The sequence below is a fragment of the Penaeus monodon genome, chromosome 11 (assembly GCF_015228065.2).
Source record: "Penaeus monodon isolate SGIC_2016 chromosome 11, NSTDA_Pmon_1, whole genome shotgun sequence".
Taxonomy (NCBI): domain Eukaryota; kingdom Metazoa; phylum Arthropoda; class Malacostraca; order Decapoda; family Penaeidae; genus Penaeus; species Penaeus monodon.
The window spans coordinates 8979464-8991963 of record NC_051396.1 but is presented as its reverse complement, the minus strand read 5'-3'; the positions used below and the strand labels follow the sequence as shown (position 1 = coordinate 8991963).

General features: G+C 40.8%; 1 protein-coding gene across 1 annotated transcript in view; it reads left to right on the top strand.

Moving 5' to 3' along the window:
• The window catches only part of LOC119578720 (transmembrane protein 183-like), a 137862-nt gene that overhangs the window by 4055 nt on the left and 121307 nt on the right, over positions 1–12500 (top strand). The window contains exon 2 of the mRNA XM_037926324.1: positions 1518–1597. The gene's annotated coding sequence lies outside the window, so the exon portion shown is untranslated. The remainder of the gene's footprint in view (positions 1–1517; positions 1598–12500) is intronic.

The following is a 12500-nucleotide window of genomic DNA, read 5'->3' as shown; positions in this document are numbered from 1 at the left end:
TATTATCATTATTATTATTATCATTATCATTATCATCACCATTATTATTGTTGTTGTTTTTGTTGTTGCTGTTGTTATTATTATTATTATCATCATTATTGTTATTATTATTATTATTATTATTATTATTATTATTATTATTACTATCATTATTATTATAATTTCTATAATACTATAATTATCGTTATTATTAGAATTATTATCATTATCATTATTACTATTACTGTTTTTACTATTATTATTATTATCATCAACATCATCATTATCATTGCTTTATTTTTTTTTATTATCATCATTATTATTATCATTATCATTATCGTTGTCGTTGTTATCATCATCATCATCACTATCATCACTATCATCATTATCATCATTATCATCATTATCATTATTATAATCATTATAATCATTATAATCATTATAATCATTATTGCTATTATAGCTATTATTGCTATTATTACTATTATTACTATTATTACTATTATTATTATTATTATTATTATTATCATTATTATCATTATTACTGTTATAATTATCATCATTGTTGTTATCATTACTATCATTAGTATTATCATTTGCATCATCATTATTATCATTATTAATATTATCTTTATTGTTGTCATTGTTATTACTATTATCATTATTGTTATTATTATCACTATTATTACTATTTTCACTATGGTTATTATTGATATTAGCATTATTATTAGTATAATTATAATTATCATTATGATAATGATTATTGTTATTGTTGATATTATCAATAACATTTTTATTATCATCGTTTGTTTATCATTATTATAATTACCCTTTCATTATGAATGCTGTTGTGATCATCATTTTTATAATTCTCATCATCTTTATCATAATCGGCATTATCGTTATCTTAATCACCACATTTATTGCCCTTGTAGCATTATCGTTATCAGTATCAGTATTCATATAATAAGCATGATAATTCTTAAAAAATAAATAAATAAATATATAAATAAATAATATTGCAGAACACATCTAATCCTATTGCATGTCAATACTATGCTGATGCCTGCACATCTAACCCTAATACATGCCAATAGTATGCTTATGCCTGCATATCTGACTAACTAGAGACTTATCATAGCAAGAATAACAATTGCAATTCTGAGTAGCCATTATCATCATGAAGTTTCCAAATAATGCATAACGAGACACATATTGATATAATATATTGCAATTGTTCCATAATATGGCACATTTCCCTCCCCGAACCAGGCTATAAGCATAACAATATTCTCTCTATCCTTATCAACTTAATATATAAATAAATAAGACAAATATAACATAATTACACCAATGACAATTATACTTTGTCTTTAAGAGCAAAAATGACAATAACAGTAATTAGTATAAATGAGACTTAAGTTCGTTTTATTTAATTTGTTAACGACATATTTTGTTGCTGTTATAATATCTTTTTTTAGACATTATTAGCAATGTAGTTAACAGCATCATTATCAACATTGTTGTTTTTATTTCAGAAATGACCAACAGTATCAAAATCATCATGGTCATTATCATCAATATCAGAACACACAGTCTAAATTACTTCTGCAATGAGGTGAGTCTCGTCAATAAACAAATGAATAAACAAAAATAAAACTGCCACTAAAAAGAAAATCACAAATCACAAAAAATAAGTAAATAGAAAAATAAAATAAAAACAGACGATTGGCGTTCCATTAGTATCATTACAAAAAGATATTCAAGCATTTTGGGTCCTTTCCCGTTTTCAGTGGTACCCCCTGATTTGGATTCTAGGTCTACTGAATACGTGACGCTTCCTCGTATTTCCAACTGCAGTGTGGCCGTTGCATTTAATTTTGGACACGTATTTCTGTGTCTGTGATTTTTTTTTCTGTGGCTTTCCCCGCATAAATGAAGCATAGACCTTTGATGGCTTGAAATGCAGTGTAACTTACATTGCCTTTCTTCAATATTTGTCGTTAGTTTTGGAGCATGTATTATTACAGCTATCATTAGTATAAATATATTCATAATATTGATCATTGTGTCTTCGCATCTTTCTTGCTGATATAACTATACTTGTTAGATTTATTTCATTAATGTTATTTGAAACCAATAATATGATGGAATATTATGATTATATTACTATTTTTATTAACATTATCATACTGATTGGACTAGTTTTATGTCCATCGCGAATTATCATTGCTAATAAAAAGTATTATTACCATCTGTTCATTAATACAATTACAAATGTTATGACAACGATCACTATTATCACTTTCATCATCGTATTGTTATAGTGATAAAAGTTTTTATTCCCAATCTTTATAACTTTATTGCAGTTCTGATATCACTATGTTGTCGTTTTAATCAGTATCGCCATTTCTATAGTTATTTCCATTATATTTCAAATATTTTCTATTGTCTCTTAATTTTCTTTGTCTTTCTCCTTTCCAGTGTTCTGTTATAAAGATGAAAGTATATAATGTAATAATAAAAAGAAAAAGAAAAAACGAGTTATGGAATCAATATTGAGACACTATAAGTAAATCATAAGGAATTAAATCGTCAAAGAAAAGGTACAATATGGAATCAAATCCTTCAAAATCACAACACTCAGAATACACAGATAGTTTGAGGCTTTGGAGGAAGCTCTTGCGAGAAACTTATTCAGTGTGTATGTATCATCATGTATCTTTAATCTGCCCGAGTGCGTGTGTAGTTTTCAGTCGCTTTGGGCGCTTGTACTTCTGCAGATGATACGTGTGTTGCTGTGCATTAATGTTCTCGAGAATGTGTGTGTGTGTGTGTGTGTGTGTGTGTGTGTGTGTGTGTGTGCGTGTGCGTGTGCGTGTGCGTGTGCGTGTGTGCATCCATTTGTATCTGTTAAGGCCCTATCACACTGGCACTTTTTCCTTTTTTTTCTTTCTTTCTTTGTGTGTGTGTGTGTGTGTGTTTCCATATAACCTTTCCGTATGCAAATGGACTGACCCAATCACACTACAAAGGCAGCAAGCACAGTGCCCTTCTAAACAAACATGGCGCCATCCGAGTCACGTTATTTTAAAGGAATATAAATTTGTGTATCGTATACAGAAATATTCTAGAACATCAACTTCTGTGAACGTTAACTTATTCTATCTAATTTATCAATAAAAAGGTAAAATGAATAAATAAATAAAAAAACATTCAAGCTGTGTAGATCGTCGGTAGCACAAGATCAAGCCGGAATTTAGTCAGACGAAAACGGCCGCAACGGTCTTCGTCAGGGAGGATTTCTACTTACTTAGGAAAAGCCTTAGATACAGTAAAATACAGACGCAAAAATGTACGGAAAAAGTGCTCCTATGTATGATAGGGCCTTAAACTTACGTAGAATTTCAGCTCCTAGGAATTTACTATTTACGCCACACTAAAGAGAACGGGAAATGTCAATAAACCAAAAGTTCACACAAGGAAGAGGTTAAATCAGCGAGGTAAAATGAACATGGAATGTTATGCAGAGGAGCGACGCCACAAGTGAAGTCATAGCAGTGCAATTGCAGGATTCATGAACTTGTGACTGACCTCATGTCCATGAAGGGTCAAGCTGTGTTTACAAATATCGAAGTCTGCTTTACTGCTGCGAATAACGTCCGTGGCGGAAAAAACCGGGTTATAAGCATAATGCGTTTGAGGTTAATCCCTTTCTATGGCTTGGATCAGTCGTGTTTTAAGCGGCTGTTGATGTTGTGTTGTGTGTTTGTGTGTATGTGTGTTTGAGTTTCTGCTTTTGTCTCTGTCTTTGTACTTTGTGTATCGTGTGTGTGTGTGTGTCTGTGTCTGTGTCTGTGTGTGGATATATCTACGTGTATGTTTACGACTCCGAGTCAATCTCTGAACTATTCTATTTTTCCATTTCTCTCCACACACCTATCTCCCCCCTCCCCTTCCCCTCCCCCAACTGATCTCTCTCTCTCCGCCTTCCTTTCCTCTTCTTTCGCGTTTTTCTTCGCCTCTTCCCTTTCCTTTTTTCCAAAGGGCCATGCGGATCACTGGCTTAATGATTTCATTTAACAGGCCATATTGACTTATCTTCCTCTGCTCCTCCCCATTTCCTTTCTTCTTCCTCTGTTCTTATCCCTCCTTTCCCTTCCTTGTCTTCCTTTTCCTCCCTCCTCCTTTCTTATGCCTCTTCCTTTCTCTTTTTCATCTTCCTTCCTCCTTCTCCGTTGTCCTTCCCTCCTCTTCATTCCTTTAGATCTTTCTCTCGCCCCTTTCTCTTTCCTCCTTTCCTCTTTCTCATTCCCTCCTCCCCCTTTCCCTCCTTCTCTCTTCCTCCTTCCTCTAGCCTCCTTCCCCCCCTCCCCTCTCTATTATTCCTTCTTCCTTTTCTTCTTCCCCGTTGCCCTTCGTCTTCTCTTTCTCTCTCCCTTCTTCTTCCTCTCACCTTCTTCGTCCCTCTTCCTTCTTTTTTCGTCCCTTCTCCTTCCACCTCTCTTCCTCTTCGTCCTTCGTTCCCTTTTCCCCTCCCCTTCCCTTCCTTCTCTCCCCTCCCTCCTCCCCCCCTCCCTCCCCTTCTCTCCCCTCCCCTTCCCTTCCTTCTCTCCCCTCTCCCTCCTCCTTCCCCCCTTCCATCTCTCCCCTCTCCCTCCTTTCCATCCCCCTCCTCCCCCTTTCCCTCGGCTTCCTCGAGCTTCCATCTCTCCCCTCTCCCTCCTTCCCCCCCCCTCCTTTCCCTCCGCCTCCTCCCCCTTTCCCTCGGCCTCCTCCCCCTTTCCCTCGGCCTCCTCCCCCTTTCCCTCCGCCTCCTCCCCCTTTCCCTCGGCCTCCTCCCCCTTTCCCTCGGCCTCCTTGAGCTTCCCCAAAGTGGTCGTGTTTCAGCTCCGTGACTCTGGCCTCGCGAACCTCCAGTGACTCTCGTCGCCCCTCGGCCAGCGCCTGACCGATAGACAAGGCGTATAGATAGATAGATACATGATAGAGATAGACAAATACATAGTTGATGTAGATTAGATTGACTGAAAGATAGATAAGTCGCGTATAGATAGATAGATAGATGATAGAGATAGACAAATACATAATTGATGTAGATTATATTGACTGAAAGATAGGTAAGTCGATTGATAGAAAGATGGGTAGATGTTTTAGTTTGGGTGAATAGCGGGACAAAAAACGTTTGTAGATGGGTGGGACAGAAAGATTTTTGAAAGAAATAAATAAAATGTAAAAAAAGGGGCAGACGTAAAAACCAGTAGATAGACAGACAGAAAAATTAAAAATTAGATTTTTAAGAAAAAACCAATAAAAAATTTAAACAGATGGGGTAGTTTGAAAAACCAAAGACAGACAGATAGCCCAGAAAAACAAACCAACGGGATGGGAAGGAAAAACCCAAAATAGCCCAGAAGACCCCCAAAACCCCCAAAAACAAAAAATAGCTATTTTCCACCTGTTTTTTTTAGAAAACAAGGGGGGCCCCAAAAATCCCAAAAAAACCCAAACCTTTTTAAATTTGGGCCCCGCCCCCGGCCCCCAAACCCAAATGCAACCAAACCTTTTGTTTAGTAAAAACCTTTCCCTTTGGGGCCCAACTGCTTTTTTCCCCTTTCTGCCCCCCTCGGTTTAGGGCGACGGCCCGGGCCGTAAATTAACCCGGGCCCTTTGTGGGCCCAGATAAAATACTTTGTTTTAAAAAGGGGGGGTATTCATTTTTTAAATTAAAAAACGTTTTTAACATAATTATTTAAATTTGGGCCCTTTCGTGGTGGGTTTTCCCTTTTTCGTTTTTTTTTTCGTTCCTCGTTTTTTTTTTTTTTTTTTTTTGTTATTTTTTTCGTTCTTTATTTTTTTCTTTTATTTTGTTTTTTCCTTTTTAAATTTGGGTTTTTTTTTTTTGGTTTTTTTATCCATTTATTTTTGTTAATTTTGGGTCTTAAAATTTTTCAATCTGTTTTATTTTTTTTTTTTTTTTTTTTTTTTCCCCTCTCCTCCTTTTTTCCCAATTTTTAGGTACTTAAAATTTCCCTAAATCCTTTTTTGGGTTTTGGTTGTTTTTTTTCCCTTTTTTTCTTTTCCTTATTTCCTTTCCCCTCCTCTTTTCCCCATCTCCCCTTTTTTTTCCCTCCCTTCCCCCTTTTTCTTTTTTCCTACCCCTTCCTCCTGGGTTTTCCTTTAACCTATTTTCCCCCCTTTCCCTTTTCCCCCCATCTTTTTTTTTCCCCCCTTTTGCCCCCTTCCCCCTTTCCTCCTCCCTCTTCCCCCTTTTCCCCCCCTTTTCCCCTCTCCTTCCACCCTCCCCCCCTTCCCCCCCCCTCCTCCTCCTCCCCCCTCCCCCTTTCCTCCTCCTCCTCCTCCCCTCCTCCCCCTCCTTCCTTCCCCTCCTCCTTCCCCCTTTCCCCCTCCTTTCCCCCATCCCCTCCTCCCCTTTTCCTCCCCCCCTCCTCCCCCTTTCCCTCCCCCCTTCCTCCTCTTCTTCCCCCTTCCCCCTTCCTCCTCCCCCCTCCTCCTCCTCCTCCCCCTTTTCCTCCTTTCCCCCCCTTTTCCTCCCCCTTTCTCCTTCTCCCCCCTCCCCCTTTTCCTCCTCCTCCATCCCCCCTTCCCTCCTCCCCCACCCTTCCTCCTCCCTCCTCCTCCCCCACCCTCCCTCCCCTTTTTCCTCCTCTTTTCCCTCTTCCTCTTTTTCTCCTCCCCCTTTCCCCCTCCCCCTTCCCCCTCCTCCTTCCTCCATCTCCTCTTCCCCTTTTCCCCTCCTCCTCCCCATCCCCCTCCTCCTTCCTCCTCCCCCCTTTTCCCCCTCCCCCTCCTTTTTCCCCACCTTTTTTCCCTTCCCCCCCCCCCCCTCACCCCAATCCCCATCCCCTCCCCCTCCTTTTCCTCCTTTTCCCTAATTTTCCCCCTTTTCCCCCTTCCCCCTTTCCTCCCCCTCCTCCTTCCCCTTTTAACTCCCCTCCTCCTCCTCCTCCCCTTTTTTCCCCCTTTTTCCTTATTTTTAAAATTTCCAAAAATTTCATTTCCTTTCTTATTTCTTTTCCCCTTTTTTTATTCCCCCTTTTTCCCTTTTTCCCCCTTTTTTTCCCTTATTCTTATTCTTTTTCCCTTTTTTCTTTTTCTTTTTCCTGTTTTCTTATTTTTTTTTTCTTTTTCTTTTTCCTTTTCTTATTCTTTTTCTTTTCCCCTCCCCCCCTTTCCCTCCTCCCCCTTTTTCTTTCTTTTCCCTTCCGCTTTTTCTTCCACTTCCTCCTTTCTTTTTCTTTTTTCCTCCCTTTTCCCTCCTCTTCTTTTTCCTCCCCCCCCCCCCCCCCCACCCCCCCCCTTTTTCTCCTCTCTCATCTCTCTTTTCCTCTCTCTCTCCCCTCTCCTCCTCCTCCTTCTCCTCTCTTCTCTCTCTTCCTCCCCCTCTCTCTCCCCCCTTTTCCCTCTCCTCCCCCTTTTTCTCCCCTGTCCCCCCCTTTTCTTTTCCCCCTCTCCCCCTTTTTCCTCTTTCCCCCCTTCCCCCCTTTTTCTTTCCCCTCCTCCCTTTCCTCCTTTCCCCTCCTCCCTCTCCTCCTTTCTCCCCCCTCCCCTCTCCTGCTTTCCCCTCCCCCCCCTCTTTCTTTTTCCCTCCCCCCCTTCGCCCCCTCCGCTTCCCTCTCCTGGGCCCCCCTTTTTCCCTCCCTCTCTTCTCTCTTTTGGTTTTTTTAAAAAGTTTAAAAAGTTTTTGGAAAAAGGGGGAGCGAGTCATGGCTTATGACTAGAAAAAAATTTATGACGCCATTTTTAAAAAAGGGTTAAACCCCGTATACGTTTTCTTTAATTTAACGGGACTTTGTCAAAGGAGCCGGTGTTTAAAATTCCGTAAAAACCGGACAAAAAAAAAAAATAGTATCAAAGGCCTGGCTGATCACAGAATCTATGTATCTTTCATTTCCCTTGCGACTTCCCCAGCACCCACACTTCAAAATATAAAAAAAGATTCTTTCTCTGAGGGTCGTCTTCCCAACCAGCGCTGGCCCCAAATGATGGGGTTTTAATTTCGGGCCCTACATTTTTTCCCCGCTGTACTTTGTACTTAAATTTCCTTTTTTTAGGCATTTTTTGGAAGGGTTTGGGTTTTTTATTTTTTTTAAGGTCCCAGTATCTTTTAAAAAAAGTGTTTATCGTCATGATGATTTGCATGAACCAAAGGCATTGACTGGGTGTGTCATCCATGTCTGCATTGTAACCCTGGTCTAAGAGTTACCCACGTAAATTAGACCGCTGACGTGACCAAACAAGCGAATGCGAGATCATCAGGGCGTATTTTTGAGTCGAAATTTAAATAAACCTGCTTTAGTTTCCCATATCTACTACACAGTACGTAGATTTTTTTTTTTTAGTATATACATTGTGAGTCACATGTTTAGATAGACAGGGAGAGAGAGAGAGAGAGAGAGATGGGTAAATTGGTAGAGAGAAAGGTAAATAGATGGACCGAGATAGTTAAATAGATAGATAGGTAAATAGATAAATAGATAGATAGGTATACAAATGCATAAATAGTTATCTGTATACCTGTATGCATTTCTCCCTACAGATGTCCGTACCCTGAACCCCGAACTGCGAATCCCGAACAACGAACAACGAACAACGAATCCCGAAACTCAGAATCCCCGAATCCCCGAATCCCGAATCTCGAACCCCGAATCCCGAATCCCCGAACCACGAATCCCGAATCTCGAACCGCGAACCCCGAATCCCCAACCCTTAATCACAACGACCCCCCCCCCCCCGACCCCTGAACCTCATGACGCAATCTGACTCCGCGCTGGGTGAGGAGCAGCGCCATGCAGGTTAGCCGTCGCGATTTTATGGCGGGAAACATCGATCGGTTGGCATTTTATGTGAGTCGGTCACTGTCATTTAAAATCAACTCGGTTTTATGCTGCGCGCCGGGGAAGACGCAGCAGTACTGGTGGCTAAGAGAGGAAGGCGACGATCGAACGACGCTCGACGGAGCAACGGCGTCGTGTGGCGGCCCCGAGTTCGAGGCTGTCGGTCCTCGTGGCTCTGGCGGCTCTAGGGTTTGGGTTTTGGCTTGGGTTTGGGGTTTTGTTTGTCTTTGTTTGTTTCTCGCTTTAATTTTCTGTTGTTGCTTTTTTTTCTTTCTTTCTTTCTTTCCTTCTTTTCTTTCTTTCTTTCTTTCTTTCTTTCTTTCTTTCTTTTTCTTTCTTTCTTTCTTTTCTTTTTTTTTTTTTTTTTGGGGGGGGTTGTGGTTTTGATTTTATTTATGATTTTATTTCTGCATGACTGGGCGATTTTTTTTTTTAGATTGATGGGGAGATCGGTAATACGCAAAGGGGGAGGGGGGGGGGAATGATAAAGCGAAGACTAAAGGAAATACGAAGAAGAGAAATTGGGTAAAAAAAGAAAGCAATGGAGAGAGAGAAAGAGAGAGAGAGAGAGAAGGAGATAGAGGTAATAAAAAAAAAACAGAAGAGAGAGAGAGAGGATAGTGGGAATAGAATAAAATAGAATAGGCAAATACGTCGTAAATACATGGAAACGGAAAGATGAAAAGGAGAGAGGAGAGACTCTGTACCAGATTACGTCTACGTGAGAGAGTGACATAATCACGTAAATTGCAGAAAGTGACGTAAATTGATCGACACAATAATGCAAAAAATCCTTAACAAACTGCCGTAACCTGATCTCTCGTTTCCTTTTTCTTCATCTTTTTCATCTTTTTCTTCTTCATCTTTTTCTTCCTTGTTCTTTTTTTTCTTCTTCGTCCTTTTCTTCTTCTTTTTCCTCCTCCTACTTCGTCATTTTCTTCATCTTTTTCCTTCCTTCGTCCTTTTCTTCCTATTATCATCTTACCATCATCACCACCACAATTACCCTTATTATCATTGCCATTGTCATTATTATCATTGTTATTACCTCATCTCCTTCTCTTTCCTTTACTCTCTCGGTCTCAATGTTTATCAAAATGTGCGATATTACAGCCTCCCCCGATGACCTCCGACCTCGTGTAGCCTTGAGGATAAATAAGAGGTAATGAGGTTCACGTGGACTGTAAGAGGAAATTGCGACCCGAAACTAATCAGAAAATATTGGCCCAAAAGTGACCCGATAGTGATATAGGCCTAAAATATGATAATTTGAAGTGAGAATGTCTTTTTTTTCCCCCACTCTTTCTCTTTTTCTTTCTTTTTTTTTTTTTTTTTTTAGGTTTTGTAGGGGAAATGTGTGATTGTGTGTGTGTGTGTGTGTGTGTGTGTGTGTGTGTGTGTGTGTGTGTGTGTGTGTGTGTGTGTGTGTGTGTGTGTGTGTGTGTGTGTGTGTGCGCGCACGTGCGTGTGTGTGTGCGCGTGCGTGCTTGTGCGGGCGCGAGTGTGTGTGTGTGTGTGTGTGTGGGTGTGCGTGTGCGTGCATGCGTGCGTGTATGTGTGTATTTTTATCTATGTATCTACGTGTAATGTAAAATGACCATCTAATTTTAAAAACCATGAACTCAAAGACGTGAACAAGAAACGCGAACAACACCCCTTAACCCAGCCGTGGAAGGCCAAGCAAAATAAACTGTTATTGCGAGTAGTTTAAGTGCTCATTGCTCAAACGCTTGTCATTCACTGGTACAAAGTTTGTTCAGAACTCGAGCGACATAGCAGTAACGTTCGAGATTGTAGTGTGAAAGCCAAATCAATGATTTTCTTTTGCGAAAGGAAGTTTTGTTGTTATTGTTATTCCTCTGATCGATTGGGCTGCGAGGTAGACACGAAATTGAGAAACCGTTTACAAAATAAGACATTGTTATATTCACCGAGCAGAGTCAAAAACGATATTGGTGATATTTTTGAAGCCTATTGGATGGTTTTTGCATTATGAAAAATTCATTATATTAATCTGACAGGTTCGTGATGGCCAGCAACACGTTGAAGACTGATATTTGTAAAGTGATATGTTACTGATAAACATTTAATAATTGACAGGTTACTAATGATAATTATTTAACGACTGACAGGCAGTTTATGACAATTATTCAATAACTGACCGGTAGGTGATGAGTTATGAGACATCTGATACAATGCCGCAGCCACTCCATGCTTCCAGCCACGAGGGTCCCTCTCATTGAGCCGCTAAGTAGGTGAACGGCCCCATCGTTACTTCACAACAGACGATCGGTCTGCCTTAGCCACGTCTTCTCACTGTCCTCCTCTAAAGTAAAGAAACCTGATGGACGGGATCACCCAAAGGCAGTCAAGCCTAGTGTCCGTAGAGCCAGAGCAGGTCATTGGAGACACATAACTTAGTCCCTCCACACAAATATTCTTGTTAAGCAAGTTCATGGCTCTTCCCAGGAAGCCAATCCATATAGTGTGATATTCATAGACTATATTGTCAAGATATGCAAGGCTTTGTGTGACTTTGATGTCTTCGCCACAAGCATGTACCAACTGAACCGGTTATTCTAACTGACCCCCAAAGTCCTGGATCGTGGTCCAAGAGACCTCTAGACCGAATGGCCAAGCATTTCAAGAGTCTCTTTTAAGGTCTCCAGACACTCAGAAAAGATGTCAACATCATCTGCGGAGTCAGGATTGGTGGCCCAAACGTTGCCCAGTGTTGCTCCATATTGACGTTGGAAGACAGGTTTACCCATTACCCAGTCCATGTATACTGCCGTATACTGAAGTCTGCTGAAGATGGCTATGGCTACAACCCTTGGAGATGGTGACCATCACTGTAGTCCAACCAGTAATAGATGAAATCACTCGGCAGTTGTGCCACTGAGTTGTGTTACTGAGAGGGATAATCTTCAAGGCTTCATCTTTTGCTATTTCAGTTCCTTTGATAGTGGTGGTAGTCAGTCTTTATGCAAAGACAGGATTCACCCCCCCCAATCTGAGCTTAAACCTCAGGCAGTCACTTGGGATAAAGCCTCCGGCCTAATACAGTGGTGACGTGTCGGCCTCAATATCCGAGGGGTCGGCAGTTCACGTCCTGCCCAGGCACGAGAAGTTTCTATTGTCACTTGGAGGTTACTGCTGTAGTTGGGTGGCACGGTGGCTAAGGATTAAGCTCGGTTGAATCAGCACCAGCTGACACACACAAATCGGGTCGGCATTAGTCGGCACAGGCCGGGCTCCTTTCATAGGCACAACCCGGACGAGGTTCAGCTTCACATATCTGGCTTATCTTTACCCTTACTTGGGATAGGTGCTGCTTCTGCCACCTTCCTTGGCACTGTCCCAAATAAACGTGGGCGGCAGGCTATGAAACCCAGTATCCGCACGCGAAGTTCCAGGAAGCTTTACCCTGCTTAGGAATGCAGAAGGCAGGAGCTGGCATGCAGACAAAGCGTGTTCACATAACAAGGGCCATGCCTCGGTATCTCTGCCTCGGTATCTCAGAGGTCATAGGTTGCTGGTGATAATTATTTAACAGAGAGAAGTTTGATGATTATGTTGGGAAGTTAATGATATAAAATACTTAATGGGTAATGACAGGTTGACTGGTTTTAATCCTATTTTGAGGATTAACCATGTGATAGT